Consider the following 27,773-nt stretch of genomic DNA (forward strand, 5'->3'; position numbering starts at 1 on the left):
CTCAGCTGGGACACACGGTTCAGCAGATACTTCCTCTCACTGCTCAGACTCTCTGACTGCACGTAACAAGACAGTGATTAAAATGCATGAAAACAGCTCGTGGGTTGTGAATGCATCCCCACCCATCCTAATCTCCATACAGCTCTCTCACCGCTATGTGGAGGTGTTCGCCCAGCATGTTATTGGCCTGTTTGGTCCCAGAGTGGGTCTCTAGAAGGCTGTAAGAAGAAAACAGGGGGGTAAGTACAAGTGTTTGTTAGGGCAAGTGTCCACCTCAAGCTGTCTTGATAAATATGCAACAACTGACACCAAACTGAAGCCAAGTGTGAGACAACTTTCACTCCAGTTGCTCCGCTCTGCTGCACAATGTGTGCTATGTAGTCCAGGCCTGACATGACCCAGGCCAGAACACTGCTGTCACTGGAGAGCGTGAAGGGAAAGGACAGACGCTCACGTAGTCCACATGTGTGTGTTGCTTGTGTAAACACATGCCCAAATCAGAACAGCCATAGGAGTGTACAGGGGGAAACATGTGGCCTATGCTGCTCTTCCATTATGGTCCACTGTTCAATGAATCTATAAGAACGGTTATGTAAAGCCATAGGTTGTTTTTAATGATTACTGGAGGCTGCAGGGTCAATATGTGCTCACACATCACAGCATTACCCTCTCATATAGAGGCATGTTACCCTTATACTGCATCACATCATGCTACAAGTGGAAGAGATGTTTCCCTGCACATGTATGTGATTGGCTATTGTGGCTGTTGAAATTAGCTCTGTTCACGAATCCAAACCTTTTATATTTCTCCTTGACGTGACTGAGCTCGTCCCTGGTCCTCTGCAGCTCCGCCTCCAGGCTCTCGATGCAAACCACTGTCTGCAGCAAGTTCTGGTGAAGATCTGCATTCTCCTCCTGGAGAGCCCTGAACACAGAGGGAGGACGGGAGAAGGGTGTCACCTTTTTGACTCCATACTGATAGTTGCTATATAGAACATAAATATATATGATTAACCAATGAGGCCTTCTCTCACCTCCATTTTAGAGATCTACTGATCATGCATGGTTGTTATGACATCCACAAAGGAGTAGGATTACGGATCTAATGAAATTAACTGTGGTCTCATGAGGGGACTTTTGGGCCTTGGGTAGAGGTATGAACTCTATCAAGAGAAAATTACAATATAATATTAATAATAGTATTGATAATATAATTATAAAAATGGAGGGATAGTTGGGTGGAAATGCTCTGAGAGACTTGTGCATTTATGTATAAATAAATATTTTGGTATTAAAACTAAGAAGTTTCAGCATTTTGTTTGGTGATTATGTTTTTTTTTTCCTACCTAGCATGATAAGTTATAAATAAGTTGTGTATATGTTTCATAACTCTTCACCTCTTCCTGTTGAAACAGGAGTAGAGGACGAGAGGATGCTCATTAAAAGGAGATCAATAACCACTGACCCACCCAGAGAGAGCCAGAGAGAAATGAATGAAAGGCTGTGCTCACATGCAAAATGTGACAGAAAGTATACACTTACTGGAGATGGTCAGGATCACAAATTGTGTCCTGGAAAAAGAAGAAAGAAAAGTGAACAACCCTCATAAGATACAGGCATTTGGTCCGATATGAAACAAAGTGTCGCTGACTTTCCATACAGTGAGTTTGTATGTACTTAAACTGTATTGTTTGGTCCCTGTCGAGGAAAATGGGAGACAACTCATTCTTTACTAAACTAATAGGAATGTTAGTTTAGTAAAGTCCCTGAACACCCGGCTTGGTTGTCGTGGTTTCACTTGAATTCCAACGAGCTGGACGAGATCCAACACATGGAAAAACAAGTCGGTGCCCAAGTCCAGTGCAGCTTTATTGAGTATGAGTAAAACTATATTTCAGCACTGATTCCTGATTTGGTGCTTCATGTAAAAAAAACAGCACTGACATATAAAGAATGATAAACAGTAAGAATACGTATTCTTGTTCAGTGGCGTATGCATTGTACAGCCATCTGACTACACCTACAGTGGGTCGCCACTCCACTACTGACGACATGATGGATTTGTATTGAGCTGTGGCCTCAGTTATCCTCAGTCCGGAAATGGAGTTCGTTAGAATCAATCAGTTCTGTGAAGGTAAAGTGTACCCGGAATTTTATCTTTGTGTATGTGAGATTATATATATGGATGCATGTGTGTTTGTGTGTGTGTGTGCGTGCTCTGTGTGTGTGTGTTTGTGTGTGTGTGTGTGTGTGTGTGTGATTTCACCGAACCTTTACTCAACCAGACAAACTAAATGGGCTCACGTCCCTGCACAGCGGCAACATGGAAAAAGGCCATGTTATGTAATGTTGTGTATTTATTAGTAGGAAACATAATTGAACAGGCCAGAGCAGATTGTTGTATAAGAGCAGTGTGATACGAGCTCTTATGCAACCAAGTCAATCTCACTTTATTGCTTGGTGCTGCTGGTGGCTTCATGTCTCAGAGGGTGTCTGATGTGTGTAGGTAAACATGCCACAGAAATCCAGTGGCTATGGGCAGGACTGTTTTTCCACCCAGTGTCATTGAGCATTATTATTATGATGATGATTATTGATATCATTATCACTATCACTATCACTATCACTATCATTATCATTATTATTATGACAATTATTATTGATGAATCATATCTTTTAAAGTTGAGTTTCCCCTAGAAGTACAGGATGTGCTGCATTGCTGGAGAATGACTCAGCTTGCAATGCGTAGTTTGCCACAGCCGGTGACTCAGCTGCACTGCCTCTGCAAGAGAAGAGCTGCCCTCCACTTGTTATGCTCGGCCCGTTCTCTCTACACCGACACTGTCTCTTCAATGCAGCGCTTTCCCATCAGGAGCTGAATGGTTTCACAGTTAGACTCTTCACTCATGCAGTGCACCAGATTCATTTTTTAGGAGCGTGACTCATGATAAAAGCAAAATACAATGTATACTGTATGTAAAGCATATAGATATTATAGACAGGTCGTGTTGAAGCTCGTTTTTAGATAGTGGGCTCTTTATTTATAGTAATGAACCATAATTTATTTGTTCTCACAGATTCCCAATTTGAAGGCCACTTGTGTTTTACTGCTGAGTTCTTGCTATCTCTTAAATAAAATCTCCTCAGTACAATGGTATCACATATATCATGTGCAATACTTAATGATCATATTAATCATGTTACCTTAAAACAGTGCACTAACTTTCATATTTATCATACCACTAAAATACACTTTGTAATATTCATATTATTCGTGTAATTTATCATACTTATCTATAACTGTCCCTTTATTGGCATTTTGCACCCATGTTACCTCAACCAATTGTTTAATTAAGAACTTTTTTTAAAACTTCTCCTGCTTATATATCATATTTTATTGAATAGTTGCTTATGTCTGAATATTGGTATGTTTCCTTTGTAAATCTTTATCGCAGGCATAATTTGAATTGAGGATGACGCCTTTCTGAATTTTATTATGTTATTAAATCTTTAAGAAATAGCTTAAAATGAAAACATAAAAAACACAAATTCTGTGGCCCTTCAGGGTGATCTGCAACTGGAATAAGGTTTGTGCGTTGTACCAGTAACATTAAACTTCCATTTTATGAAGTGAAAGTGTGAACTCCTCTTCCCTTCTGTGTTTCCTGTCTCATTGTGTTGTACCCTTTTAAAAAGAGAAAAAATATATATTATCAAAGGTAACTCACCCTGTGTTGTTTGGAGTACCCCACATATTGTGAATGTTGTCGACCACTCTTCTCTGAACTGTGACTGGTCACTGTGGAGACTGTGTCTCTGGCCCTGGATGAATCCGATTTTGAAGATGAAGACTCATATCCCACGCCTGCGCCTGCACCCTGGGCCGAGGATGGAGGGGAGCTGGCGGGTCTCTGGTGACCAGAGTCAGGGTGCACCTGCAGAGGTGGGTTATGGTGGGGATACTGGGTTTGTGGACAGTGAGAGGCTGTGTGCTGCGGTTTACGGTGGGTATGTTGTTTGGGTTGGCTGGGTTCAGGACTGGTGCTGGTGCCATCAGTGAGGTGAGGGCCACACCTGCCATATCTGTCTCTTGACACAGAGCCTCCAGTGGGCGACGGCCTCCTGTCTTTACGGATGTTTCCGAGATGAGCATTGTGGCCGGCAGACTGAGCCTGGTGATGAGGCGGGGGGCTACCCTGATGGCTCTGAGCTGCATATGAGTTCAGCTTGTCAGGATCGGAGCAGTCTGAGGGTTTCCGAGAGCTGCTGCGAGCTGCCTTCTCCTGTCTGTTGTGCTGTTTGGGATGCTGCTCCCTCTCCTCTGCCAAGCTCTGTCTGTGCTTCTTGGGTGGGAGCTGAGGTTTGACTGGAGCAGGTGTCGGGGGGGCAGTGGCAGCCATCTTCCCAGTAGATTTATTTTTGTTCACGCCCAAGGTGGTGAGATCTGACGGACTTATAACCTGTTTTGTGATCTCGTCTAGAAAGGCTGAGAATTGCACTTTTCCTTGCACAAAGTTTGACCTGGCTTTCTGTATCTCAGTTTGAGTCGTCCCTTTACCTTTCTGTCCACTCGCATCTCGTCCTTTGGGAACTCTTGGTGACAACACCTCCATGGACTTTGCCTTGCGAATGTCAGCGTTAGGCTTCTTGTTCTTGAGGATGCCTTTGCAGGGTAGCTGGATGGAGGACACCGCTCTCTTTGGGCCCCTGGATACCCCAAGCTGAATATCCTCCTCACTAAAAGCAAGACTACGGCTCAAACTGGCTGTCTTATAGAGAGGCCCATAGTTCATGTGTGAAGCCCTGGATTGTTCTCCAGCAACATCACTTTCGTTGCACTGCAGAAGGCCTTCTTCACTCCTGCTGTGACCTCGGTCAAGAGTAGAAAAACCCTGCTTTCCCCTCGGCTGTGAGCTTCCAGGTGTCCCATCAAAAACACTTACTTGTTTGCCATGTCTGATTGAGGCCAATACGATGGGCTCGCTGCTGCCGTCTTCCTGAAACCCTCTGCGCACGTCTACGATGTTGGAGCAGGACAGAGAGTGCTGCGGCCGCACAGCATGACGGAGAGAGAAGGGATCATTAGTGCTCCCCTCTGTGAACCAGGAGGAGGAGGAGGAGGAGGAGGATGAAGAAAGGGAAGAGGATGAGGCCCTTGAGAGAGTCACAGGGGTGCGGTGGTTGTAAAGTATCTCGTCCTCTTCGCTGAGGGGAAGTGGCTGTGTCTGGTGGCGATGGCGGGCAGCTTGGTGAGGGCTGTCATGGAGATTGGGACCATGATGGTGGTGGGGGTGACCATGGCTTTCATCCGTATTTCTGTCAGAGTCATCAAACATTGTGTACCTACATTAAAGGGGGGAAAAAGGCAAAGGAAAATGAACAAAGTCAATGATGCAACTGCACCAATCAGTGCACATGCCTGACATGATTAAATACATAAACAATGATTGTGCATATTTTTAACTTATAATCTCTTCTGGGTTCTGTTTATTTGAAGGATCAATTATAAAATACAAATGCATTAATTCATCATCTCTTCATTACAGTGGCAAATATAAATAACTTTTGAAGCTAAATTATCATTACAATTTAACATAAACCTGGGCCAACATTACCCTTAAATTCAATCGAGCAGCACCAAACTGCACAAACTCATAGAAATCAGTCCGGTAAATATGCCTGATTTTTCTTTTATCAAAGTCTATGAGTCATTTCCTGGGCAGCACTGTAAAAAAAATGTAAAAGCCCTATCTCACAATGTTAAAGAAATAACAAAAAGAAAGCATGAACATTGTTTTACTGAATCCAGGAACTGTGCCAAACTTGAATGGGTTCTCCACTGACCCACACCACAGCCTTCTACCAAGTTTTGTGGTAATCTGTCTGGAAGTAATACTGCTTATAACAAACAAACTATACATCCACCAAACTAACAAAAAGCCAGGGTTAAAACATCCCCTCCTACGTGGATGTAACTAACCACCCTACCTGTGTGACTGAGGGTCTTGGTGATGGGGATAATTCGGATGCTGATGGTGGTGGTGCCTCCGTAGCTTGATCTCGTCCGGGTCAGACGGGTTGTGAACAGGCTTAAAATACTTCTCCATCACCCGTCTCTTTCCTGGTGTTAGGCTCTGGACGCTGTACTGGTTTGGTTTACTATAACAGTGGCAACGATCGAGGTCCGTGTTAATAATCGACTGCTTCTCAGGAGGTCTATTATTTTTGAATGACTATATTTTTCTCTATAAATCTACAGTATATGTATCGACGTCAGCTTCAAAGCTCATCACTTCAGACCTGACAATTATCAAATGCTGGCTAGAGTCCTAGGCTAGTTGATTAGCCTTCAAAAATTTGAAGGTCTCTACTGAAGATAAATCCACAAGTGTTTTAGCAAAGGATCCAGCTGCAGTATTTCTGAATAAGTTTGTCTCCCTCAGCATCTGGCTGCAGAATAATAGAATTCGGCTCGTGACCAAAGGATGTATGAGCTCCTGAATGGTGGATTGGTTTTGCATCATGCCTGATGTAACAGCTGGGTGCTCACTGAAGCAGCTGAAAAAGCGGGACATTTGTCCCAATAGAGGACACAATCGAAACGAGCCCTGCGGACAGGATCTATAACAAGCTTTGTTTAACCCATGGTTACTGGTTGAAAGTGAGGTCTGCTCATGTGGTTGCTCTGCCTCACACATCTTCTTTATCTTTATATCCTATTAACTTGTGTGACATTTTTTTTTAACTTTGTTCTCATTAGTATAGTTAATAATAAACAAAAGCATGAGCCAAAGCTATTGAACTGCCCACAGCTGCCCCATTGATTTTAAAAGGTTTTTTGTGGTCATTCACCCGAGGCCTTTGTAATTACATTTAGGATGAGCAATATGACAATATATCTACTATTCAGTTTTTCCCTTTGAATATTTTGATATTCTCTCCTTTAATATGTTAGGATGTACTAACTAATTGTCTGTAATGTTGCAAATCAGTGAGTGAGATGGTAAGATGGGATTTTTCAAACCCGTTTCCCTCAGTGCGGTGGAGTACTTGTACTTTGTTTCTATTTTTATTTTTTATCTTGAACAGTTCAATCAAATTTGTATGTATTTTTTTTCTAAATCAACAAATTTCACAATTGCATACAGATTTATCCATTTTACTTATTTTACCTCTTTTAAAATTTTCATTCTACTCTTTTATTTGGCTTGTTTTTAACTGTGCTTTCTGACTTTGAATTGTTTCCTTTGAATTTTGTCTCTGTGTGGGTTTTTATCCGTGTGATAATTAGTAGTTCGATGTTTCTAGTCCACCGTTGAACGTTTGGTTTCACGTGGCAGTACTGTCTTGTATATTTTAAACTCTATTGCACACAGTGGTCCTATTTCTTCTGCTAGTTTCTGGTAGCCTGCTGTTAATATTATGTCTATCTGTGTAAGTACACTGACTGCAACTACACGTGAGTTAAATTCCTGGTATGTGTACTCATACGTGGCAAATAAAGCAGATTCTGTGTGAGTTAAACAGTTTGACTGTGATTAGCTAGTCTGACGCCAAGGTCTTGATCATTTAAAGTGAAAGACCAATGTGTGGCGTGATGATTATCACATGAAAGGAGAGGCCTCTTCTCAGGCACTGACTATGTCCTGCCTAAGCATGAAAGAGATCAATTCATGGAGCCAGGGAGGGGCTGAAACTCATCCCAGGGACAACTCCACACACTGGGGTTTTGCTGATCAATGGCATGAGAGTAGTTAGATAAGGGAGGTTGCCCAGACATGCCCGAGCTACAGTGATCAATGTGGAAATTCAGTTCTGCACATGGAAACACCAGGGATGGGCGTGTTCCAGGTTTCACGAGACGTGACAAATTGTTTGCACTGCGCCCCCTCGTGGTTAAAACATTTTTTAAAAGTATTTCTCACTCCTGACTTTTCAGAACTGGTAGTTTTCCACTGCTGCAGCAGGCTGGCTCTCGATGTTTCTGGATATTTCCATCTCAGCCACTCTTTAAAGTCTTACTTATCAACAGCTGATGTTGAATGAGGCATTCGAGTCTGTTTAGTTACACTATGAAGGCCTCTACAATGAGCCATGATACCACACTGAAGCTTTTACACTGACCATCAAACCAAAAGACAGGGATTGGGTTATGAAGTGACATTTAGGACATGTTTATTTATCTGTTTTCATGGACAGATCCGAGAGCAGCTCCAACATCCACATTAAAGCAGATGACTTGGCTGTTTTCTATTGTTCGTCCATCACAAATCGCATATCACTGCAGTAAAGGGGAAGTAGATCCGGCGAATCAACTGTATTCTGGTTTGATCCGGTTTCAGGGGCCTTGCTACACACAAGCAAAGATAAGTCCGCCATGACGTCAGCTGTTTTCACCATTTTCTCCTTTTATTTTGAAGTAACTTTAATGTTTTGTTTTTTAGACGTTAAATTTAATGAATCCAACCAGTGACACCAGCAAAACCACAAATCCCCCACTCTGTTGTCTGTTTGAGCCACTTGTAACAAGAACAGAAACGTATTTATACAGTTATATATATTAGTGTGTTTTTAAACCTCTCAGTCGTTATATATCCTGATAGATCATTGATCCCTGATGTTTTTAACTCGATTCTAAAACCCCAGCCAACTCCCGTCAGCGTGTTTCGTCGCGTAAAAGTGTGACTATTTTCTCCGCGGATGAATATCTCCGCTTGTCCTGGCCGAATCACCCAAACAGTATAAATGCCACAAGTGACGCTGCACAAGCTCACACTGCCACGACACCATTCATCGAGAGCCGACTCGCGGCGCAGGTCAAATCGTATTTGCTTTTTCTTTTCTTTTTAAAACTTTAGAACCGTCTTTACTCACGAAGAGATCTCGATGTTCTCTACCTAACTTTATATTCGTATCGGTATTTAAACCTATTGTTTACAAACGGCAGTAACCGAGCTCGAGGCCCCGCCTTGACGACAAACATGGCTTTAATTTCAAGATAAGCCTTCTATTTTATGTTTTTTTCTTAAGAATGACATTTGTCATCAACCTTTGTGTAATTAACTTGTTTGAGTGGGCAAATTTCCGTGGAGAACAGCCTTTACCGAAACCAAACCTTAATTTCTTTTGTCGACACTGCGCAGCTAGATAACGCCAGGCTGTTTGTTTTAAATATAGAATAATGTAACTGACATAGAAGCCCTGGCAGTGGCCACAATATATATCTATTAAATGGGTTGTGTGAGTCGCCAACTCCACAGGTTTACATAATGTTAATAAAAAAGCTACTTCAGGTCAGTTGTCGTAACGGCATTCGGCGCAAGATGGGAGCCGTGACGTAGGAGCCTATTGGCTATTGGACGATTTGAATAACTTTCTTACGTGGCCCATCTTAAACTAAATAGACGGAAAGACTGAAATGTTTCCAGACGCCAACAATCGGTGCGAGGCTACATCGAAAAACTGCAAGTATTTATTAAGTCTTCAGTAATAGATTGTGTGAGGCTGACGCTTTATATACAAATTTAGCAGTGAGGTTACAAGTTTAAGAGTAACAAACCGAGAAGAGTAGTCGTCATTAGTGAGGTTAACAAATGGCACAATAAAGTCAGAAGTAAAGCGGACTCAACTCAAACGTTAAGGGTTACTTAGCTATGAATACCAACATTATGAATGTAATCGTGTGTCAATTTTTTTTTTTAACTTTTAAACTACGCTATATCTAACTAATTGAAAGGGAATTGACAGACCGGTCTCAACCTAAACCGGTTAAAATCTAAGACTATTTTCTTTTGTTTTGCCGAAAAAAATAATCAACTTTACTTGACGTCAATTTCTGTGTGTATACATTTATGTTACACTACGCCTGGTTAGACTCGTCAGTCGATACCATTACTTGAGCAGGCATCTTGAGATGCATAAACATTTTTTTAAATTATAATTCTTCAATTGTACTGGAGCGACTTTTTAGCATTAGCATGTAGTCTGTGCATTGGTCAAATAAATAACCAAGGACGGCTACAGTCTCAAAGGCAGCTTGAGGAATCATAGCGCATAGAACCAGAGTTGTAGCACAAGGAATCACAGGCTGAAGTTATTATATGTGGAGTTTTTTTTCTTCATTTCTCAAGCTTTTTTTTATTGATTAGAGAAGACAGAAGAATTTTTTTTGGGGGGGGAAATGGACTGAGTTATCACGGGGAGGAATGGACTTAGTTATTAGAGGAAGATCGCAGGACCAGCTTGGAGCGAGGCCATGGGACTCGGGGAGGACCAGAGTGGAGCCAGGCAGGACAGGACCGTGGGGCGAGGGAGGACCAGAGTGCTGCCAGGCAGGACAGGACCAGGGAGGAGCAGAGGTGCCCAAAAGAAAAGGAACAGCAGATGTGGGCGATGCGTACACCAGATGGAGCCAGAGGCACAGGGCAGAGTAGCAGCACAGAGGGACCATCACTGAAGCAGCAGTTCCAGAGCAAGCCAGCCAGTGATGAGAGGGTGGGACAGGGCGCACAAGTCTTCTAGCTTCACATGTTAAAGCAAGGCGGTGGTTTGTATAATGGGTAGAGGTATCTCTGTAACACTCAGTCATTTAGCTTTTCAATTACTTTTAGAAACCGATGTTGTAGAACACAATTTCTCGCACAGCTCTCTCTTCCTCTTTTCAGGCAACCGGTGTAAGTCGTTTTGTACCGTGGTCACCCCTCCGGTTGTGCGCTGACATGAGTGTGGTGGTGTCTGCTGTGATGAATGCCTTGGTAGTGTGCTGGCGAGAGGAACATCTTTTCGGACTTCTCGACCCCCTGCAATCAGAAGTAGTTCCCCCAGCTGGAGAGGGAAGCGGTCTCGTGTCGTTCAATAGGTTTCCCTGAGAAGTTTCAGCATTGGAGTGAGAGTGGATGGTCTCCTGTGCAGCCGATTGCGTGTATACCACAACCCTTCAATGCTTCAGCAACAGCGCCTCATTGGTACATCAGCTACATCTACCTCTTAACCCAGCAGTGAGTCAATGCATGAAATGTACATGTGGGTGTAACTATCCTGTACATGCCTCATAATTACCTATGCTGTATAGAATACAGTCATTTTTTTTTTTATTATTCAAAGGATTTTCCATTATGGTTATTGGGTTAAGGGGGAGGGGAGGAATTTAAAACGTGTGTTTCGAGTTCTTCTTTTCACAGGCCTGGGCCCCTAAAGCCGATCATCGAAAGAATCCCCTCGCGCTAGCCGCTTGCTACAAGTTGAGCTCATCTTATTTTCTATAGTGCTATGGATCGGGATCATGTGCATCTACTGTGGTTTAAAGAAATGTAGGAAGGTATCTGGTATTTTTTAATAAATCCATTAGATTTTTTTTATTCATCATTTGGAACATGTTGTAAATGGGTTATCATGCTTTGGGCAATGTGGGTGGGGGGGGCTTAATCAGTCTCTCCCTAGAATTCACAGCTCCATGTTACCGGCACAAAAGGCCTTGAATAGGAAACTTCCAGGTGCACCCAACAAGATGGACACTATCGCAGGATAGCAGCTTCAGAACTAGTCTCCAGATGTAGCAAGACGTTCTGTTTTCCCAGGGAGTGCGGTAACAAGTCTCTTTACTAGAAGTCATTGTAATTCTGTACAGGCTTCAAGTTGCTGTGTTGGGTTGGGAGGGGACTGTGTATTTCTGACTCTTGCAGATTAAGTTTTATGGGCCGCCGTTCCAAAATCTACATTCAAGTCTTCACCTACGGTTCATAAAGGAGGAATCCTTCGCGTTCAGGCCAGTGGTATTTAAAACCTTCTTCTGGAAAAAGGTTTCCACTTTGAATTGTATTCAGTCAAACAGTTGTCCCTCTGAAGGCAGTTGTAATTAGGATAACTGTAATTCCAGTGATTGTCCTGTAGTGTTGTACTGCTTGTATTTGGGGAAGGGTATTGTGGGGAGAGGCTTTTTCCTTTGCATTTTTCAGTGTGCTGTGTCCTGTGCGCTTTCCAATACCCAAGATCACCAGGAACTCCTAACTCATTGTTTGTACAAGTTCCCTTGCGCATCAAGCATCACGTAAGGTCACTAAATGTATTCACATTTCTCTTAACATTCATTGTCTGGCTAGATGCCTCCATTGCAATTCCTTTGCAATTAGTTACTATACTTTGTATTGAAAATACAATGAGTGAACTATCTGTAAAGGATTTTCTTATTGCATAATAAATGCATAGCTTGTTGTGATTGAATACAGTTTTGGTATGCATTTGTTCTTTTTGGGGGCTTGTGTGGGGGAGCTTTTCTTGTGCTTTTTCAGGTATGACAAAGCTTGGATCTTTGTAGAGCACGGATGTGACCTGGGCTCGTATGCCACCCTTTTCAAAGTGGAAATTGAAGGCAGATAAGTTGAATCCATCAAATATTGATGTTGGAAGCAAAAAATTCTCAACCCTAGTGGGTGTCACTTATCTTTTTAATGGGTTTAACTGCCCTCATTGTTCTTGGAATGAAAGCAACTTGCTATACTTGACTGTAAGCACTGCTGTGCTTTCTTGTGATAAGTGGAAGATTTGATGGACCTTCATTGATTCTGACATTATCTGCAGTAAAGCTTTTGGGCGAGGATAACAATGGTCAGTTCTACGATTACCTTGGGGGGCATAGGGGCTGTTTCTTGTCTACCTCTTGTTTGATCTTGCAGAACAGTCCGAAGGAAGAATGCGGTCTACCTGAGACAACACAGGAATCATCTCAACCAACATGCAGTTTGAACAATGGGATTCAGGTTGCTTTTTGATCAATAGATTGCAATAATTAGCCCTCAGCTGCTAGCCCTTGCGCAACTGTGCAGGTGGTAGGTTGCTCATATTAAGTTCTTGAAATCGCGCAACTGCGTGAATTAGAAAAACAAATTTATTCAGTAGCTGAGGAAGGCTGTGCATGGTGCAGCTTCAATTTGTATGAAATGCAGTGCAAATGTGTTGCAGTAGTTTATATTGCTATTGGGTTTGGTTGGGTGTATACCTGCACTTCTCTTCACAGAAATAAGAGTGCGAGACTGGCTCAAGAACGAGTGAAGGCCTCTAACCTGGAGCATGTAGTAAGATGCTGGCTTAACTTTTCATAATGAACTTCTGCAATGTTGTAGTTGAAAAATTTCATCTTGGAACTGGCTTTATGTTAACCTCAAATAAATAGTAACAATGCTTTTCTTACTAGCATTTCTCTTTGGCCACAGGGCCCTACTGCTTTGCATCTTTAACCAAAAGATGAGTAGACCTCAAATCTTTGAGTATTGTGTGGTGGGTGTTTTGTGTAGATCACTCTTTGTTTCAGATCATCCTCGTCTGTCCACTCGATCTCGCCTGCCTCTGAATGCAAATCATCTGTGGAAGCTGTCAGCGAATATGAGTGTGGCCCCTGAATGAAGTACCAACCCCCTGTGCGCTTGAGCTTTAATCTGAATCCTTGATGGCCTTCGCAGAAGCCCCGCTCTCTGTTTGTGTGTGTGCCTTTTTTCTTTTCCCTTCGGTTTCTCAGGTTTAACTGCCCAAATTGTCTTTGTATGTCATCTGGGATGGCCTAACCTGTGTTGGAACACTGAGAATCCAGTCACATTAAGATCAAGAGCTGCAAGCTTGTCTCCCTAATACTGCATCACTTCAGTCTCATGGGTATTAAGTTAAGTAATTTCGGTTCCCTTGATTTTCTTCTTTAACACGCCATGGCTTAAATGTGTTACTCAACATGTTGCATGCACATCAGCTCTGCATAACATTTTATTTGTAATGCACAACATAATGTTCATGTAGTCGTTGTCAAACACTGCAGTAGTGTTCAGTCAAGGGTTTTTCTTGAGGGGGGGGACGGGCAACACTTTTCTCTCTTTTCAGATTTCTTGTTCAGCTTAACTTGCGACTGAGCCAGGCGACTTAACCCTCTGCAGGGAGTCATGGGATGTCTTGGTACAGCCAGCCTCTAGGGTCTTTATTTCTTTGACGAATTGTGCATCGCGGAGGGCCGATAGCTGTGGTAAAAGGTGCTACGCCATTGGCGGTAAACAAAAATTGCACTGATCATTTGTCTCATTGGAATTTCAGTGTGGGGTTCATGTGGGAGGGGGTGGGGAGATTTACATTGTCTTATCTTTTTCCCATTACAGCGTTAAACTTGGAAAGAAAGCCATACCAGATCGCCTGACCCGTGAATCCTGCCGAATTGCAAACGGGAAAACGATATTATCAGGGATGCTGGTATCGTGGCTTTGCTAATATGGATAAAAAGATATCTTTGAATTAGTCATTCGCCATTCAGTGTCGTTGTGGGGAATGCTGGGGATAGGGGAAACCAGTTGTCTCTTTCTTCTAGTTTCAGCCTCCTGACCGAGAGAAATCCCCATGTGGTGACAGAATAATATAGCAGCCAGGTGCTGAGTGGTTTTCTTTTCCTGGGGGAACAAAGTCTTGGTTTTGTTCCTCCAGGTTTTGCTTTTGCCCTTATTACAGCAACAACAAAAAAGCAAAAGACTCCGGTGGTGGCACTCCTGACTTTGTCAGGACAGGGTTCAAATCCCTGCGGTGTCTTGCTTTTAAGAATGCTGTGCAATGGGGTATAAACAAAATTCGAATGACAGTTGGTCCCATTTTGAATTGCAAACCACAAGTTTTGGTTGGTAACATGAAGATATTTTCCCATATTGAAACTTTTTTTATTAGAGTAAATGATTAAGTAAGTTTTCGTGTGTCCCAGTATAATATAAATTCTTAAAATTTCACATTATTTACTACTTGTTTGCATTTCACTGTGTGAATCAAAGATGACAGATTATACCATGGGTAGAAGTGCTTTTTTGAAATCAGTTAGTTGCACATGATTGCAAATGTCTTGCATGGCACAATGAAAGCTGTGAATAAAAGAGTAAATAAATACCTTCTGTTCATTTTTTCCCCTTTTTTTCTGTTTGACAGTATAGCTTTAAATGAATGATGTCATTAGTCTGGCTTTTGGCAAAATGACAGCTTAGAGACTCAAAGTGATAACTTGGGGGTCATCATAATAACATTGTTATGTTTGATTGAGGGGCCTTCAGACCTTTGTCCCCAATGAGTTTGGATTATTAATTTTATGGAACACAGTTGGCAGAAGTCCTTTTGTTGGGGAATTAACTGGAATAGTAGCAACATTTTAACAGTGAAATACATACTTGGGAAAGGTAATCTATAAAAACAAGGTATTACAAGTTCAGAAATAAAGAAAACACTGACCGTTCAATTTAGGCTGGCAATGTTGAACATGCCTTAAAAGTAGACCTTGTCCGAGGGTGATGCAAATTATGTTCTACTATTCCACGATATTATGAAAGTGCTGGATGTCTAGTATCATCTAGCAAAGTGATTGCTGATGAAAATTTATCTTACAGCTAACTCGCAAGCATTTAAAATATGTATGAATGTTGATAAACATACCTTCTTTTTTTTTTTAAATAATATAAAACTAGAATAATTAATAAATGGATGCTGACATTGTTCAGATTTCTAAAAACTGGCAGTGGCATATTAAAAAACGGTAATCCCGAAATGTAGTTGTCAAACGATCGTATAAAGAAATAATTGGGGCTTGATGTTTTACCATAAAACTTGAAAGATAAGAAAAAAGAAACGGCATTCTTTGTTTATTCTGTGGTATAAAGATGTTCATATCTGAAAATATATATACAGATACATATTTGTGTGAACATCTCATATCGGCCAATATCATCAGCCAACCAATTTAACGTCAAGTATACTTGAAACCTCCAACAGTTAAGTCTATGTAGTCCAAACATTTTCACTAAATTTATTACCTCTAATCAAATTGGACACAATCAGTGATTGGTATTTTGAGCCTATTTGTTTCACAGCTATGGAGCTAGAGCCAGAGGCCCTTAATCTCAATCTCAGAATCCTCAAGTTTTTTAAAAGTATCTTTATTCAACTGCCTCATTAGAATGATGTGGTTTTGGGTAACTTTGCATGTCGCAACATTACGGATTTAATCTAGCTAAAATTTGGCAAGGATTTGCCACCTCAAAGTTAAGGATTAATTCAGATAACAATTAAGCTATAGATACCAAGACAATTAGTGGAATCGCGTGTCAATTCAGTCGTTTTTTTTTTTTTAAAGCTACATAAAAGAGAGAAAAGTAAATTATGAGAAATCCCTTTAAAGTCTGAATCTAAATCCAGCAATGATAGGAGACTAATTAATTTCGTTTTGCCAACAAAGGAAGCAACTTTGTCCTTGAAAAACCAAAGATGCAGTTAAGACAATCAATTTCTGTGTTTACATTTGTTACACTATGGCTTGTTGGTCTAATCAGTCAATACCACTTTTTGAGCAAGCATCTTGAGATGCAATTTCATTTTACTCGTATTTCTTCGAATTGAACTCTAGCGACTTTTAAGCATTACAATTTCGCTTAATTTTTTTTTATTTCAAGTAATAGTCTTTGCATTGATCAAAGAAATAAATAATGAAAACTACATATTTAAATGCAACTGGAAAGGTCTGTGGTTTGATGAAAGGAAAGCTACAGTCTTAAAGGCAACTTGAAAGGAATCAAAGTTCATATAACCAGAACTGCACGAGGAATCACAGGCTGGTTATTCTATGTGGACGTTTTTTTCAGTTCTCCAGCTTTTTTTATTGATAACAGAAGACAGAAGATTATTTTTCTGTGGGAAATGGACTGAGTTATCACAGGCAGGAATGGACCTAGTTATTAATGGAAGATCTTTTCGGACTTTTCGACCCCCTGTAATACGTGTGGGTGTAACTATCCTGTACATGGCTCATAATTACCTATGCTGTTTAGAATATAGTCATTTTTCATTCAAAGGATTTTCCATTATAAAATCTTAAAGGCAACATGAAAGGATTTTCCTTTGAATGATGCAGCTGTTGGCGATGTGTACACCAGAGGGAGTCAGAGGCACAGGGCAGAGGCTCAGCACAGAGGGACCATCACTGTAGCAGTAGATCTAGAACAAGCCAGCCAAATCCAGAGACAAATCTTCTATCTTCACAAGTTAAAGCAAGGCGGTGGTTCGTATAATGGATAGAGGTATCTCTGTAACACTCTCAGTCATTTAGCTTTTCAATTACTTTTAGAGAAGTTTCAGCATTGGAGTGAGAGTTAATGGTCTCCTGTGCAGCCGATTGCGTGTATACCACAACCCTTCAATGATCCAGCAACAGCGCAGTAGTGAGTTAATGCATGACATGTACATGTGTGTGTAGCTATCCTGTATCTTAACTCATAATTGGCTGATTAATTAAGATAGCAATCAAGCTATAAATACAAACACTATTAATGTTATCGCGCGTCAATGAGGTCGTTTCTTTTTCTTTAGAAACACAACATAATATTGTATAAAGTAAATAATGAGAGATTATTCACAACTCTGAATCTAAATCAAGCCAAGATAAGAGACACATTAATTTTTCAAGATTTTTTTAATGATTAGAGAAGACAGAAGATTATTTTTCTGTGGGAAATGGACTGAGTTATCACAGGGAGGAATGGACCTAGTTATTAGAGGAAGATCTTTTCGGACTTCTCGACCCCCTGTACTACATGTGGGTGTAACTATCCTGTACATGGCTCATAATTACCTATGCTGTATAGAATACAGTCATTTTTCATTCAAAGGATTTTCCATTATAAAATCTTAAAGGCAATATGAAAGGATTTTCCTTTGGTGATGTGTACATCAGAGGGAGCCAGAGGCACAGGGCAGAGGAGCAGCAGAGAGGGACCATCACTGTAGCAGCAGTTCCAGAACAAGCCAGCCAGTGATGAGAGGGTGGGACAGGGCGCACAAGTCTTCTAGCTTCAGACGTTAAAGCAAGGCAGTGGTTCGTATAATGGGTAGAGGTATCTCTGTAACACTCTCAGACATTTAGCTTTTCAATTACTTTTAGAAACCGATGTTGTAGAACAGAACTTTTCGCAGAGCTCTCTCTTCCTCTTGTCAGGCAACCGGTGTAAGTCGTTTTGTACCGTGGTCACCCCTCCGGTTGTGCACTGACATGAGTGTGGTGGTGTCTGCTGTGATGAATGTCTTGGTAGTGTGCTGGCGAGAGGAACATCTTTTCGGACTTCTCGACCCCCTGCAATCAGAAGTAGTTCCCCCCGCTTGAGAGGGGGTTGGTCTTGTGTCGTTAATCAGTCTCTCCCTAGAATTCACAGCTCCATGTTACCGGCACAAAAGGCCTTGAATAGGAAATGTCCAGGTGCAGCCAACAAGATGGACACTATCGCAGGATAGCAGCTTCAGAACTAGTCTTCAGATGTACCAAGAAGTTCTGTTTTCCCAGGGAGTACGGTAACAAGTCTCTTTACTGGAAGTCATTGTAATTCTGTACAAGCTTCAAGTTGCTTTGTTGGGTTGGGAGGGGACTGTGTATTCTTGACTCTTGCAGTTTAAGTTATAAGGGCCGCCGTTCCAAAATCTACATTAAATTCTACACCTACGGTTCATAAAGGAGGAATCCTTCACGTTCAGGTCTGTTGTATTTAAAAACTTCGTTTTTTAACAAGCATCACGTAAGGTCACTCAATTTATTCACATTTCTGATAAGTCCATAATTGGAAGATTTGATGGACCTTCATTGATTCTGACATTATCTGCGGTAAAGCTTTTGGTCAAGGATAACAATGGTCAATTCTACGATTACCTTGGGGGGGCATAGGGGGTGTTTCTTGTCTACCTCTTGTTTGATCTTGCAGAACAGTCCGAAGGAAGAATGCGGTCTACTTGAGACAACAAAGGAATCATCTCAACCAACATGCAGTTTGAACAATGGGATTCAGGTTGCTTTTTGATCAATGGATTGAAATGATTAGCCCTCAGCTGCTAGCCCTTGCGCAACTGTGCAGGTGGTAGGTTGCTCATATTAAGTTGTTGAAATCGCGCAACAGCCTTCCTCAGTAGCTGAGCTTTAATCTGAATCCTTGATGACCTTCGCAGAAGCCCCCCTCTCTGTTTGTGTGTGTGCCTTTTTCCTTTTCCCTTCGGTTTCTCAGGTTTAACTGCCCAAATTGTCTTTGTATGTCATCTGGGATGGCCTAACCTGTGTTGGAACACTGAGAATCCAGTCACATTAAGATCAAGAGCTGCAGGCTTGTCTTCCTAATACTGCATCACTTGAGTCTCATGGGTGCTAAGCTAAGTAATTTCGGTTCCCTTGATTTTTCTTTAACACGCAATGGCTTAAATGTGTAGCTCAACATGTTACATGCACATCAGCTCTGCATAACATTTTATTTGTAAATGGGGTATCATGCTTTGGGTAATGTTGGTGGGGGGGGGGGGGGGGGGGGTCTTAATCAGTCTCTCCCTAGAATTCACAGCTCCATGTTACCGGCACAAAAAGCCTTGTATAGGAAACGTCCAGGTGCACCCAACAAGATGGACACTATCGCAGGATAGCAGCTTAAGAACTAGTCTCCAGATGTAGCAACACGTTCTGTTTTCCCAGGGAGTGCGGTAACAAGTCTCTTTACTAGAATCATTGTAATTCTGTACAGGCTTCAAGTTGCTGTGTTTGGCTGGGAGGGGACTGTGTATTTGTGACTCTTGCAGATTAAGTTCTATGGGCCGCCGTTCCAAAATCTACATTAAATTCTACACCTACGGTTCATAAAGGAGGAATCCTTCGCGTTCAGGTCTGTGGTATTTAAAAGCTTCTTCTGGAAAAAGGTTTCCACTTTGAATTGTATTCACTCAGACAGTTGTCCCTCTAAGGCAGTTGTAATTAGGATAACTGTAATTACAGTGATTGTCCTGTAGTGTTGTACTGCTATTCGGTGAAGGGTATTGTGGGGAGAGGCTTTTTCCTTTGCATTTTTCAGTGAGCTGTGTCCTGTGCCCTTTCCAATACCCCAGATCACCAGGAACTCCTAACTCATTGTTTGTACAAGTTCCCTTGCGCATCAAGCATCACGTAAGGTCACTCAATTTATTCACATTTCTGATAAGTCCATAATTGGAAGATTTGATGGACCTTCATTGATTCTGACATTATCTGCGGTAAAGCTTTTGGTCAAGGATAACAATGGTCAATTCTACGATTACCTTGGGGGGGCATAGGGGGTGTTTCTTGTCTACCTCTTGTTTGATCTTGCAGAACAGTCCGAAGGAAGAATGCGGTCTACTTGAGACAACAAAGGAATCATCTCAACCAACATGCAGTTTGAACAATGGGATTCAGGTTGCTTTTTGATCAATGGATTGAAATGATTAGCCCTCAGCTGCTAGCCCTTGCGCAACTGTGCAGGTGGTAGGTTGCTCATATTAAGTTGTTGAAATCGCGCAACAGCCTTCCTCAGTAGCTGAGCTTTAATCTGAATCCTTGATGACCTTCGCAGAAGCCCCCCTCTCTGTTTGTGTGTGTGCCTTTTTCCTTTTCCCTTCGGTTTCTCAGGTTTAACTGCCCAAATTGTCTTTGTATGTCATCTGGGATGGCCTAACCTGTGTTGGAACACTGAGAATCCAGTCACATTAAGATCAAGAGCTGCAGGCTTGTCTTCCTAATACTGCATCACTTGAGTCTCATGGGTGCTAAGCTAAGTAATTTCGGTTCCCTTGATTTTTCTTTAACACGCAATGGCTTAAATGTGTAACTCAACATGTTACATGCACATCAGCTCTGCATAACATTTTATTTGTAAATGGGGTATCATGCTTTGGGTAATGTTGGTGGGGGGGGGGGGGGGGGGGGGTCTTAATCAGTCTCTCCCTAGAATTCACAGCTCCATGTTACCGGCACAAAAAGCCTTGTATAGGAAACGTCCAGGTGCACCCAACAAGATGGACACTATCGCAGGATAGCAGCTTAAGAACTAGTCTCCAGATGTAGCAACACGTTCTGTTTTCCCAGGGAGTGCGGTAACAAGTCTCTTTACTAGAATCATTGTAATTCTGTACAGGCTTCAAGTTGCTGTGTTTGGCTGGGAGGGGACTGTGTATTTGTGACTCTTGCAGATTAAGTTCTATGGGCCGCCGTTCCAAAATCTACATTAAATTCTACACCTACGGTTCATAAAGGAGGAATCCTTCGCGTTCAGGTCTGTGGTATTTAAAAGCTTCTTCTGGAAAAAGGTTTCCACTTTGAATTGTATTCACTCAGACAGTTGTCCCTCTAAGGCAGTTGTAATTAGGATAACTGTAATTACAGTGATTGTCCTGTAGTGTTGTACTGCTATTCGGTGAAGGGTATTGTGGGGAGAGGCTTTTTCCTTTGCATTTTTCAGTGAGCTGTGTCCTGTGCCCTTTCCAATACCCCAGATCACCAGGAACTCCTAACTCATTGTTTGTACAAGTTCCCTTGCGCATCAAGCATCACGTAAGGTCACTCAATTTATTCACATTTCTGATAAGTCCATAATTGGAAGATTTGATGGACCTTCATTGATTCTGACATTATCTGCGGTAAAGCTTTTGGTCAAGGATAACAATGGTCAATTCTACGATTACCTTGGGGGGGCATAGGGGGTGTTTCTTGTCTACCTCTTGTTTGATCTTGCAGAACAGTCCGAAGGAAGAATGCGGTCTACTTGAGACAACAAAGGAATCATCTCAACCAACATGCAGTTTGAACAATGGGATTCAGGTTGCTTTTTGATCAATGGATTGAAATGATTAGCCCTCAGCTGCTAGCCCTTGCGCAACTGTGCAGGTGGTAGGTTGCTCATATTAAGTTGTTGAAATCGCGCAACAGCCTTCCTCAGTAGCTGAGCTTTAATCTGAATCCTTGATGACCTTCGCAGAAGCCCCCCTCTCTGTTTGTGTGTGTGCCTTTTTCCTTTTCCCTTCGGTTTCTCAGGTTTAACTGCCCAAATTGTCTTTGTATGTCATCTGGGATGGCCTAACCTGTGTTGGAACACTGAGAATCCAGTCACATTAAGATCAAGAGCTGCAGGCTTGTCTTCCTAATACTGCATCACTTGAGTCTCATGGGTGCTAAGCTAAGTAATTTCGGTTCCCTTGATTTTTCTTTAACACGCAATGGCTTAAATGTGTAACTCAACATGTTACATGCACATCAGCTCTGCATAACATTTTATTTGTAAATGGGGTATCATGCTTTGGGTAATGTTGGTGGGGGGGGGGGGGGGGGGGGGGGTCTTAATCAGTCTCTCCCTAGAATTCACAGCTCCATGTTACCGGCACAAAAAGCCTTGTATAGGAAACGTCCAGGTGCACCCAACAAGATGGACACTATCGCAGGATAGCAGCTTAAGAACTAGTCTCCAGATGTAGCAACACGTTCTGTTTTCCCAGGGAGTGCGGTAACAAGTCTCTTTACTAGAATCATTGTAATTCTGTACAGGCTTCAAGTTGCTGTGTTTGGCTGGGAGGGGACTGTGTATTTGTGACTCTTGCAGATTAAGTTCTATGGGCCGCCGTTCCAAAATCTACATTAAATTCTACACCTACGGTTCATAAAGGAGGAATCCTTCGCGTTCAGGTCTGTGGTATTTAAAAGCTTCTTCTGGAAAAAGGTTTCCACTTTGAATTGTATTCACTCAGACAGTTGTCCCTCTAAGGCAGTTGTAATTAGGATAACTGTAATTACAGTGATTGTCCTGTAGTGTTGTACTGCTATTCGGTGAAGGGTATTGTGGGGAGAGGCTTTTTCCTTTGCATTTTTCAGTGAGCTGTGTCCTGTGCCCTTTCCAATACCCCAGATCACCAGGAACTCCTAACTCATTGTTTGTACAAGTTCCCTTGCGCATCAAGCATCACGTAAGGTCACTCAATTTATTCACATTTCTGATAAGTCCATAATTGGAAGATTTGATGGACCTTCATTGATTCTGACATTATCTGCGGTAAAGCTTTTGGTCAAGGATAACAATGGTCAATTCTACGATTACCTTGGGGGGGCATAGGGGGTGTTTCTTGTCTACCTCTTGTTTGATCTTGCAGAACAGTCCGAAGGAAGAATGCGGTCTACTTGAGACAACAAAGGAATCATCTCAACCAACATGCAGTTTGAACAATGGGATTCAGGTTGCTTTTTGATCAATGGATTGAAATGATTAGCCCTCAGCTGCTAGCCCTTGCGCAACTGTGCAGGTGGTAGGTTGCTCATATTAAGTTGTTGAAATCGCGCAACAGCCTTCCTCAGTAGCTGAGCTTTAATCTGAATCCTTGATGACCTTCGCAGAAGCCCCCCTCTCTGTTTGTGTGTGTGCCTTTTTCCTTTTCCCTTCGGTTTCTCAGGTTTAACTGCCCAAATTGTCTTTGTATGTCATCTGGGATGGCCTAACCTGTGTTGGAACACTGAGAATCCAGTCACATTAAGATCAAGAGCTGCAGGCTTGTCTTCCTAATACTGCATCACTTGAGTCTCATGGGTGCTAAGCTAAGTAATTTCGGTTCCCTTGATTTTTCTTTAACACGCAATGGCTTAAATGTGTAACTCAACATGTTACATGCACATCAGCTCTGCATAACATTTTATTTGTAAATGGGGTATCATGCTTTGGGTAATGTTGGTGGGGGGGGGGGGGGGGGTCTTAATCAGTCTCTCCCTAGAATTCATAGCTCCATGTTACCGGCACAAAAAGCCTTGTATAGGAAACGTCCAGGTGCACCCAACAAGATGGACACTATCGCAGGATAGCAGCTTAAGAACTAGTCTCCAGATGTAGCAACACGTTCTGTTTTCCCAGGGAGTGCGGTAACAAGTCTCTTTACTAGAATCATTGTAATTCTGTACAGGCTTCAAGTTGCTGTGTTTGGCTGGGAGGGGACTGTGTATTTGTGACTCTTGCAGATTAAGTTCTATGGGCCGCCGTTCCAAAATCTACATTAAATTCTACACCTACGGTTCATAAAGGAGGAATCCTTCGCGTTCAGGTCTGTGGTATTTAAAAGCTTCTTCTGGAAAAAGGTTTCCACTTTGAATTGTATTCACTCAGACAGTTGTCCCTCTAAGGCAGTTGTAATTAGGATAACTGTAATTACAGTGATTGTCCTGTAGTGTTGTACTGCTATTCGGTGAAGGGTATTGTGGGGAGAGGCTTTTTCCTTTGCATTTTTCAGTGAGCTGTGTCCTGTGCCCTTTCCAATACCCCAGATCACCAGGAACTCCTAACTCATTGTTTGTACAAGTTCCCTTGCGCATCAAGCATCACGTAAGGTCACTCAATTTATTCACATTTCTGATAAGTCCATAATTGGAAGATTTGATGGACCTTCATTGATTCTGACATTATCTGCGGTAAAGCTTTTGGTCAAGGATAACAATGGTCAGTTCTACGATTACCTTGGGGGGGCATAGGGGGTGTTTTTTGTCTACCTCTTGTTTGATCTTGCAGAACAGTCCGAAGGAAGAATGCGGTCTACTTGAGACAACACAGGAATCATCTCAACCAACATGCAGTTTGAACAATGGGATTCAGGTTGCTTTTTGATCAATGGATTGAAATGATTAGCCCTCAGCTGCTAGCCCTTGCGCAACTGTGCAGGTGGTAGGTTGCTCATATTAAGTTCTTGAAATCGCGCAACAGCCTTCCTCAGTAGCTGAGCTTTAATCTGAATCCTTGTTGACCTTCGCAGAAGCCCCCCTCTCTGTTTGTGTGTGTGCCTTTTTCCTTTTCCCTTCGGTTTCTCAGGTTTAACTGCCCAAATTGTCTTTGTATGTCATCTGGGATGGCCTAACCTGTGTTGGAACACTGAGAATCCAGTCACATCAAGATCAAGAGCTGCAGGCTTGTCTCCCTAATACTGCATCACTTGAGTCTCAAGGGTGCTAAGCTAAGTAATTTCGGTTCCCTTGATTTTTCTTTAACACGCAATAGCTTAAATGTGTAACTCAACATGTTACATGCACATCAGCTCTGCATAACATTTTATTTGTAAATGGGGTATCATGCTTTGGGTAATGTTGGTGGGGGGGGGGGGGGTCTTAATCAGTCTCTCCCTAGAATTCACAGCTCCATGTTACCGGCACAAAAAGCCTTGTATAGGAAACGTCCAGGTGCACCCAACAAGATGGACACTATCGCAGCTTCAGAACTAGTCTCCAGATGTAGCAAAACGTTCTGTTTTCCCAGGGAGTGCGGTAACAAGTCTCTTTACTAGAATCATTGTAATTCTATACAGGCTTCAAGTTGCTTTGTTTGACTGGGAGGGGACTGTGTATTTGTGACTCTTGCAGATTAAGTTCTATGGGCCGCCGTTGCAAAATCTACATTAAATACTACACCTCCGGTTCATAAAGGAGGAATCCTTCGCGTTCAGGTCTGCGGTATTTAAAAACTTCTTCTGGAAAAAGGTTTCCACTTTGAATTGTATTCACTCAGACAGTTGGCACTCTGAAGGCAGTTGTAATTAGGATAAGTGTTATTCCAGTGATTGTCTTGTAGTGCTGTACTGCTTGTATTTGGGGAAGGGTATTGTGGGGAGAGGCTGTTTCCTTTGCGTTTTTCAGTGTGCTGTGTCCTGTGCGCTTTCCAATACCCAAGATCACCAGGAACTCCAAACTCATTGTTTGTACAAGAACGCTTGCGCTTCAAGCATCACGTAAGGTCACTGAATTTATTCGCATTTCTGATAACATTCATGTATAAGGCTGTGCATGGTGCAGTTTCAATTTGTATGAAATGCAGTGCAAATATGTTGCAGTAGTTTATATTGCTATTGGGTTTGGTTGGGTTTATCCCTGCACTTCTTTTCACAGAAATAAGAGTGCGAGACTGGCTCAAGAACGAGTAAAGGCCTCTAACCTGGAGCATGTAGTAAGATGCTGGCTTTACTTATCTTAATGAACTTCTGCAATGTTGTAGTTGAAAAACTACATCTTGGAACTGGTTTTATGTTAACCTCCAATAATTAGTAACAATAATACTTTACTAGCATTTCTCCTCGGCCACAGGGCCTCCTGCCCGAGAGAAATCCCCATGTGGTGATATAATATATAGCAGCCAGGTGCTGAGTGGTTTTCTTTTCCTGGGGGAACAAAGTTTTGGCTTTGTTCCTCCAGGTTTTGCTTTTGCCCTTATTACAGCAAAAACAAAAAAGCAAAAGACTCCGGTGGTGGCACTCCTGACTTTGTCAGGACAGGGTTCAATTCCCTGCGGTGTCTTGCTTTTAAGAATGCTGTGCAATGGGGTGCAAAAAAAATTGGAATGAAAGTTGGTCCCATTTTGAATTTGTAAACCACAAGATTTGGTTGTAAACAAGAAGATATGTAAATGATCAAAGTTTTCGTGTGTCCCAGTCCAGTTTAAATTCTTAGAATTTCACATTATTTACTACTTATTTGCATTTAACTGTGTGAATCAAAGATGACAGATTACACCGTGGGTAGAAGGGCTTTTTTAAAATTAGTTAACTGCACAAGATTGCAAATGTCTTTTACGTTGCACAATGACAGCTGAGAATAAAAGAGTACATAAATATCTACTTTCTTTTCTTTTTGTCAGTATAGCCCTAAATGAATGATGTCATTAGTCTGACTTTGGCAACATGACAGCTTAGCAAAGTGCCACCAAAAAAACATTTGTGCATCGGTGATAACTTGGGGGTCATCATAATGACATTGTTTACTTGGATTGTACCTGTATCTTAGATCCCATTCCTACAAAATTACTTAAAGAAATTCTGCCCCTAATTGATAGTTCGTTACTTAATACAATCAATCTGTCATTATCATCAGGTTATGTACCACAGTCTTTTAAAAAAGCAGTAATCCAAAAACCCACCATAGACCCAGAGGTTTTAGCCAATTACAGACCAATATCTAATCTCACCTTCATGTCTAAAATCTTAGAAAAAGTGGTAGCCAATCAGCTGTGTGAGTTTCTCCAGGAAAATAATATATATGAAGACTTTCAGTCTCGGTTTAGATCCAATCACAGTACAGAGACAGCCTTGGCAAAAGTCACTAATGACCTTTTAATAGCCTCAGATCAGGGACTTGTGTCTGTCCTCGTTCTGTTAGATCTCAGTGCAGCATTTGACACAATTGACCATCAAATTTTATTACAAAGACTCAAACAGTTGATTAACATTAATGGAACCGCCCTTAAATGGTTTAAATCGTACTTTTCTGATTGCTCCCAATTCGTGCAAATTAATGATGAGTCATCTCTGCGCACCAAAGTAAACCATGGTGTTCCACAGGGCTCTGTGCTCGGCCCAGTTTTATTCTCATTATATATGCTTCCACTAGGAAACATTATCAGGACACACTAGGTAAATTTCCACTGCTATGCGGATGACACCCAGTTATACTTATCAATAAAACCTGAACAAAGTAATCAATTAACTAAACTTCGAGCATGTCTCAAGGACATAAAAACCTGGATGACCTGCAATTTTCTCTTATTAAACTCAGACAACACAGAGGTTATAATACTTGGCCCCAAAAACCTTAGAGATACATTATCTAATGATATAGCTGCGCTAGACGACATTGCCCTTGCTTCCAACAAAACAGTCAGGAACTTGGGAGTGATCTTCGATCCTGATTCATCCTTTAATAGTCACTTAAAACAAATTTCTAGAACCGCCTTTTTCCACTTGCGTAATATCTAAAAAATCAGACATGTCCTTTTGCAAAAAGATGCAGAAAAACTAATCCACGCCTTTGTTACATTGAGACTTGACTATTGTAATTCATTATTATCAGGCTCCAGCAGTAAGTCGTTAAAGACTCTACAGCTTGTCCAAAATGCCACAGCACGTGTCCTGACGAGAACAAAGAGAAGAGAGCACATTTCTCCAGTATTAGCATCGCTACACTG

General features: G+C 41.8%; 2 long non-coding RNA genes across 2 annotated transcripts; one reads left to right on the forward strand and one right to left on the reverse strand.

The window, feature by feature from the left end:
* LOC128445401 (uncharacterized) lies at nt 1-430 on the reverse strand. The gene is made up of 3 exons (XR_008339453.1): nt 308-430; nt 152-218; nt 1-56 (listed from the first exon to the last, which is right to left on the reverse strand). It is a non-coding gene; the product is annotated as an uncharacterized LOC128445401 (long non-coding RNA).
* An 8,338-nt stretch (nt 431-8,768) lies between these two features.
* LOC128445402 (uncharacterized) lies at nt 8,769-14,898 on the forward strand. Its single transcript, XR_008339454.1, has 2 exons — nt 8,769-12,755; nt 13,013-14,898. It is a non-coding gene; the product is annotated as an uncharacterized LOC128445402 (long non-coding RNA).
* The last annotated feature ends 12,875 nt before the right edge of the window (nt 14,899-27,773 follow it).

The sequence above is a fragment of the Pleuronectes platessa genome, chromosome 8 (genome assembly GCF_947347685.1).
Source record: "Pleuronectes platessa chromosome 8, fPlePla1.1, whole genome shotgun sequence".
Lineage (NCBI taxonomy): Eukaryota > Metazoa > Chordata > Actinopteri > Pleuronectiformes > Pleuronectidae > Pleuronectes > Pleuronectes platessa.